Source organism: Epinephelus fuscoguttatus, linkage group LG17, assembly GCF_011397635.1.
Source record: "Epinephelus fuscoguttatus linkage group LG17, E.fuscoguttatus.final_Chr_v1".
In the NCBI taxonomy this organism is placed as follows: Eukaryota; Metazoa; Chordata; class Actinopteri; order Perciformes; family Serranidae; genus Epinephelus; species Epinephelus fuscoguttatus.
Window position 1 is genome coordinate 3,813,127 of NC_064768.1, and position 7,673 is coordinate 3,820,799.

General features: G+C 43.1%; 1 pseudogene; it reads left to right on the forward strand.

Moving 5' to 3' along the window:
* Positions 1-484: 484 nt before the first annotated feature.
* LOC125905175 (uncharacterized) lies at positions 485-1,311 on the forward strand (annotated as a pseudogene).
* The last annotated feature ends 6,362 nt before the right edge of the window (positions 1,312-7,673 follow it).

The window sequence follows — 7,673 nt, forward strand, 5'->3', positions numbered from 1 at the left end:
ACAGGAGTGCCACTGGCTCTGCGAAACCCTCTTTGTTTCCAAATTTTAGCATGAACATGGCATACAACATAAGCATATGCTGAGTCTGTGCAGACATTCAGTGACTTTCCTTCTGCCAACTTGCACGCTGCTGTTATAGCCTTTATCTCTGCGAGTTGGGCCGAGCATGGCTGAGCAAGCTCACGTGATTGTATTGTCATAAAGGTTTGGTCGCCAGCTTGACATGCTGATGTATTGCGGTAAGCGTGTTGTGTGATTTCCGGTGTTTCTGTGATAGCGTCTCTGTGCTGCTCTGGGGAACTCGACCAGCTTGCTTTCTGCTTTTCCTCACCTCAGTTGTTTAACAGCTAATTCAAGTCTTAACCCACACTAGTTCTGTTTAAGCACTTATAGCTCTCCTCCTTTTTACGACTTTCTTGCTAATCTCTTAGCTGTTGTTTGCACGTTATTAGCATTGATAGCTACATTGGCTTCACAGTTAGCAATGGCTTCTCCTTTTGCTCTTTTTTGCTCGGAGTGCCAGATGTTTAGCTATGCCTCTGCCTCCTTTAGCGACAGTGGTAATTGTAATGTAGTTTATTTGTTGCGCTGGAGGCAAGGCTCAGTGAATTAGAAGCGCGGCTCTGCACCATGGAAAATCACTCAGTAGCTGCGGTAGTTAGCCAGCCCCCTGTAGCCGATGCGGAGCCACATAGCACAGCCTCTGCTAGTGGTCCCCCGGTAACCCCCTTGCAGCCGGGAGGCTGGGTAATTGTCTGGGAGAAGCGTACTTCCAAGCCGAAGCCCACGGTTCATCACCAGCCTGTTCATGTTTCTAACCTCTTTTCCCCACTCAGCGACACTCCCGCTGAGGAGAAAACTCTGATCATTGGCAGCTCTATTCTGAGAAATGTGAAGTTAGCAACACCAGCCGCCATAGTCAAATGTATCCCCGGGGCCAGAGCAGGCGACATTGAGTCAAATTTAAAACTGCTGGCTAAGGCTAAACGTAGATTTAGTAAGATCATTATTCACGTCAGCAGCACTGACACCCGGTTATGCCAATCGGAGGTCACTAAAATTAATGTTGCCTCGGTGTGTGAATATGCAAAAACTATGTCTGACTCTGTAGTTTTCTCTGGACCCCTCCCAAATCTGACTACTGCTGACATGTTTAGCCACATGTCATCATTTAATCGCTGTCCAGCAAACTGTGTGGGTTTCATTAATCGTTGGCAAACTTTCTGGGGAAAACCTGGTCTTATTAAGAGAGATGGCATTCATCCCACTTTGGATGGAGCTGCTCTCATATCTAGGAACCAAGTTTATTAGTAATCCAAAACCCTGACAACCCAGAGTTGAGACCAGGACTCAGAGTCGTAGTCCTACACGCTTCTCTGAGCTTCTAGTCCAGTTACCCAGCCATAGTTTGAAACACCCAACGGTGTCTGTCCCCCGACCACCTAAATGATCTAAATCTAAAATTAAACAAAAAGGAGTTGTGCATAACAACCTCATAAAAATTAAAACCTCTTCTGTGACAGAAAGACAAAACAGGAGAATTAAATGCGGACTGTTAAATATCAGGTCTCTATCGTCTAAAGCAGTGTTAGTAAACGAATTAATATCAGATAATCATATTGATTTACTCAGCCTCACTGAAACCTGGCTGTGTCTAGACGAATATGTCAGTCTAAATGAATCCACTCCTCCCAGTCATAATAATACCCACATTCCTCAAGGCAGCAGCCGAGGAGGGGGAGTTGCAGCCATTTTTAACTCTAGTCTGTTAATCAGCCCTAAACCTAAACTAGATTATAATTCATTTGAAAGCCTTGTTCTTAGTCTTTTACATCCGACCTGGAAAAGCTCGCAGACACTTTTATTTGTTATAGTTTACCGTGCTCCTGGCCTGTATTCTGAATTTGTATCTGAATTCTCAGAGTTTTTATCCAGTTTAGTTCTTAAATCAGATAAAGTTATTATTGTAGGCGATTTTAACATTCATGTTGACGTTGATAATGACTCCGCGTGAAAACGAGTGGGACACTCTGAGTAAAGGGGCACTGGGACACGGTGGGAAGACACAGGTGAGCCGGGGAACCATCATAAGATGATTGGTAGAGTCAGATGAACACAGCAGGTTGAAGTGCAGTTTAGCCGCCAATGGGCATTTATTGAGTTTGGCATGGGCAAAGGTTGGACATTTGCGCATAGGTATAGGTGTGTGTGCTATAGCAAAGGAAAGAACAGAAAAACATGGGAAATAATATTAGTAATAATAATAATAATAATAATAATAATAATAATGATAATAGTAGTCATAGTAATAATGATCATCATCATCATCACATCAATAATGCACTGTACATAATCACTCTGTTATATTACAGCCTACGTGTCTATAGCACATCACACCACAATTAGCATAGCCTATAGTAATCAGCACATAGTTCACTAATGAAGACTTGTGGCACTGTTGGCTTGCCGTATTCACACTTACTCTACACTTTTACCTCATCATCTTTTTATTATTCAAATAACACAAAACATAGTCATGACATCATTAAACTACCATGGCAGCATTAACATATTCTAAAGTAATAACAATAAACCATTAAATCACTCATTTAGATATTTACATTATTTACAAAACGAACCACTTCCGGTTTACCGGTGCATTACACATTATTGCCTCGCATGCTGCCCAAGATAAACAAACACCTGCGGTAGCTTGGCTATTTTAAAGACTGCACGCTTGCTGTTGGATGTACAGCAACAATCAAACATAGGGAAAGGGAAACCGTACTCGCGTTTTTGTGACGCACACAGGGAATCAGGATAATATGCTCAGCAGGCTAGGAGCAAAGAGACGTGTTAAAGCTACGGGATCCAGATGCAAACGGTAGCACACGAGATTAAGGTAAATAATATAGCGCATTGCGTGTGGATTGTTTACGTGAATGCGGGCAGGGAAGCAGCGTGAGAAGCAGTTGAATGGCTGGTCAATTATGAAGGGAGTGACTGTTTTCAACAGCCGCCTCGGAATTTGGTTCAAATTCCACACTTGGAGAACGATCATGAGCTTCATTCTCCTCCTTTCCTTCACCTTCATCCTTTACTTCCGGCAGAGGAATGAGTCTTGCCACAGGCCGAATGTAGACCTTATTTCCAACTTTGACCTCCACAGTCCAGATCCTTCCATCCACTCCAGAGATGACCTGCATGACTCGGCCAACGGGCCAGAGTGAGTGAGGGAGCTGCTGATCCACTATCAAGACAATCTGCCCAGTGGACATGTTGCTGGTATCCCTCCTCCATTTCCCTCACGGCTGCAAGCTGGGCAAATAATCCCGGATAAATCTTGACCAGAAGTGGTCGGCAAGGAGTTGACTATGTCGCCATCTGCGCATCCGGACAAAGTTGGAGGAAGCGAAGGTGGCTTGTGGGAGTGTAGTCTCGCCACCAGACAGTCAGAGATCTCCGCCTTCTGATAGTCTGGGGACACTCCTTTCTAAAGTGTGTTTAACACACCGGTGAAAACGGCCGGCAACAAAGCAACGCCTCTTGCATTTTTGAAAAGGACACGCCTTCTCGTCTTAGTTACAACATTATTGAGCTAACTGGGACAACGGGAGGCTTTTAACAGATGAAGTCCTGTTACCTTTGCTGCTACTGTTAGCTGTCCCTGTCAGCTGCAGCCATTGATGCGTTCTAGACATCGTGATTTCCTAAAACTGAATAAATACCACAGACAGCAACACAAAACTGCTTTGCTAGCTCAATCATGTTGTAACTAAGATATCCGCTGGAAAAGATATCGTTTTCACAGACCATTTAATGAGTTATTACCTATTACAGACACTGCTAACGGCTAACAGGGCTAACAGCTAACGGTTAGCCCAGCTAAACGTGCACACAGAAATAGTAATGTTTGTTCAATCATTGTGTTTATAAACTTTACAAACATCGGATTAGTCCATACAGTGATACAGTAATGTGAAAAATGTGATATATAGGCTATAAATATAACTAAAAGCTCTGCTGGTTTTCTACTCGGAAGTATTTGTAAACAACAAGGCGAATCCCTCTATAGTCCAGCCGGACGGATGAGTCATGGCCTTGTAAAAGATTATGTTTGTTTCTTTTAGTTGGTGAGAATGTGTCGCCGCAAACGCGACAAACATCCACTGAACTTTGACGGCGTTTTCTGCGAGCGTGGCTGAGCCATTTTGTACCGCTACACGTGTTTCTAGTGGGACTATGTTTACAAGCACAAGAGTTCAGTGAGCCACCGAAGGACTGCCCTGCAGATTTACTATTGGTTCTGGTATGTAAGGAGTTTTTTTAAACTCTGAAATTGTATCCGCCCATCTAAACACAAAATCAGGGAGAAAGTCATCAGTCTTTAGTTAAGCAAAGCGTCTAAAGACTGACTTGTGAGTCTAGTGGGAGTGAGGAGTCACGTCGGCCCATTAGGAGCATGTTCGGGGTAATTGGGTCTGGATCCACAGGGTCAGCTGTAGGGCTGTACCCAAATATTCGGATATTCAAATATTTGTTTCTCGGGGTAGGTATCTGTTATGAAAATGTGGTATTCGATATTTGTTTTTTATTTACTTATTTTTAATTTTTTTTTTTAACATTTTTTTGGTGCTAAATGTATTCTTTTTGTTGTTGGTAAATGTAGGTTATCAATAAAAATCAAAACTTTTAAATTGCATTGTTAAAAATGTGAAAATATAGTATAGCCTACCAACTGAGCTTGTGCGCACAGCACGCTTGAGCGCATCCGTCTGAGGCTGTGGATCAATGCCAAGTTTTACCACTTCATCACTATTCCCTCTAACCCTTACTGATTGGGGGAGCCGGTTCCAGAGAAGTGGGGCATAGTGGGAAAATGCTCTACCACCTGCTGATTTTTTGTTAACTTTGGGGACTGTGAGGTAGTTACCATTCTGTGAGAGCACGTGTTGGAACGTATGGAATGATTAGTTCAGATAAGTATGGAGTTGCTAGGCCATGTAGAGATTTGTAGGTGAGTAAAAGCAGCTTCAAGTCTGATCTGGACTGGATCGGGAGCCAGTGAAGGGTGATTAAAGCTGGGGTCATATGATCATATTTCCTGGTTTTGGTTAGTATCCTGGCTGCTGCATTTTGAACAAGTTGTAATTTGTTTGTGCTGCAGTGTGGTAGGCCAGAGAAGAGGACATTGCAGTTATCTAGTCTAGATGAAATAAAGGTGTGAACTAAGATCTCTGCATCTGAGGTATTTAGCAGGCGACGGATCTTTGAGATGTTGCGTAGATGGAAAAATGCTATCTGAGTGATTTCCCTGATGTGAGCATCGAAAGACAGAGATGGCATTCAGTCATAAAAATTTTTTTTGTGACATCCAGTGAGTAACAGCAGCTAAGCAGGATTCAAGATTTGTAAGTTGGGATTGATTGTGGGGTGTAAGTGGAATGTAAATTTTCGTGTCATCGGCATAACAATGGTAGTTAATGCCAAATCTATGGAGTATGTCACCAAGGGGCAGTAAGTATATGCAAAAAAGTAAGGGACCCAGGACAGATCACTGTGGTACGCCAAACTGCACTAAGGAGGATATGGATGTAGTGTTTTTATCTGAGACACAGTGCTTTCTGTCACTCAGACAGGACTGTAACCAGGAAAGTGCAGTACCATGGATGCCTACATGATTGGACAGACAATCTAGCAGAATGTTATGTTCGACCATATCAAAAGCTGCACTTAAATCCAGGAGAATGAGAAGTGAAGAAGAATTGGAGTCTGATGCAAGGAGAAGGTCATTGGTTACTTTTGTGAGGGCAGTCTCAGTGCTATATAGTGATCTGAAACCAGATTGAAAAGGATCGAGGAGGCTATTGCGTGAAAGGTGATCGGTAAGTTGACTGGAGACTATTTTTTCAAGGACTTAGGAGATGAAAGGGAGATTTGAGATTGGTCTGCAATTCTTCAGAATTTCAGGATCAAGAGTAGATTTTTTGAGTAGTGGTTTGATTACAGCTGATTTGAAAGAAGTGGGGACAATGCCAGAAGAGAGGGACCTGTTAATAATGTTGAGTAGCGGGGTGCCTAGAATCGGAAGGAGTTCTTTAACCCTTTAAAACCGGCGGGAGCGACCGCGATCACATTTGCATATTGATTTTTAAATGCAGGTAGAATTGCAACCAAGAGCAATAATTCTTTTTGCATTTAAAACCAGAGGAGTTACTTCAACTTACCATGCATTCATCATGTCCCAGAGTGCTGTTTCCTTGCACTGACAGGTTTGTAGAAAAACAGTAAAAAGCGCTAAGAACAAAAACATTATAATCCTGATCGCGGGTATTCACAACACTTCCTATGTTGGACTAAACGTCATCACGTTGTGAGCATGAACTGTGTTGGGATTCACAGGACCACAGATGATTTATCATTTGGTAAAATCTAAACTGTAGATTTAAAGGCTTCTTCCTCTGCATGCTGTTTGTTCTCCAAACAAAGACAGCTAGGACATCCATCTCCACAGGAGGTCTCACCTCACACCTCAGTGAGACTCAAGTCCCAAAACTTGATTGGACCTTTACAGTGACATGTGACTCTGATGTCACAGGCATCTGTAGATTTGTGCTCCCTTCCAACAGATTCTTCTCTGCTTCAACCGGGGAGCAGTGTTTTTTTTACTCCAGCTGCTTCAGCAACTAAGACCTCTTCCCGTTTGGGCCTGGACAGCAGAGGCCTGAACCCCTGCTCCATAGCCCAAACGACTAAAGGGAAGGCAACTGATCACAGACTCTCTGGCAAACACAAGGTTTGCAAACCAGCTTTCCAGCAACAAGGAACTAATTGAGTTAGCACCCAGCGTCTAACTCTGCAAGGACCCCGAGCGACCAGCTTCCTTGGATCAGAACCCTTGGAACAAAGGACCCAACAAAGACTGCAGCTGGAACCATCTTCCCAGCTTTCTTCTGCCGGCTAACGGTGCCACCACCAAGTGACTCTTTCTTCCATCCACTCAAGGATCGGTAATGTAACAACTGCGGATAGCTTATCACAGCTTTACAGGCTAAGCAAGACTGTTTGACTTGTTGTATGTGATTTGATGCTGTTTACTGAGTTATTGTTGTGATAGATTGCAGTTAGGTCATTGATTAGTTGGCTTCGCCACAGATAAGTCTTTAGTTTGCTAATGCTGTTCACAAACAGATTCTTACATCCAACTAAACAATCTCTGCACTAATCCAGACCATTTGCAACACACGTCACATTGACATAGACTCATTAACAAATAGGCTTTCAACAGAGCTACATCCAAACAGGCATCTCAAAGTTCCCGCTTCTTTTCCTTTGTCTTTGTCCTGACCACACGGTCAGACAAACACCTCCCCCAACCGGAAGCCAGCCTTGATTCGGCCATTTTGGTAGTTCTCTGTTATCAGCCATTTTGTTTTGTAGGCCAAACGGCTCCTTGATCACCACACCCGCCTTTGTCTTTCTCTTCTTTCTCTCTCTCTCTCACACACACACACACACACATACACAACAAGCTTGTATATAGTTAGTTAGAATTTGTGTGTTTTGGTTTGCTTTGCTAATTTGTGAATAAATATAATTCTTTGGAATCATGCCTGCTGTCTGTTTAATGTTGCACAAGGGTGAATGAATAGTCAACCTCTGCTGCGTCAAGA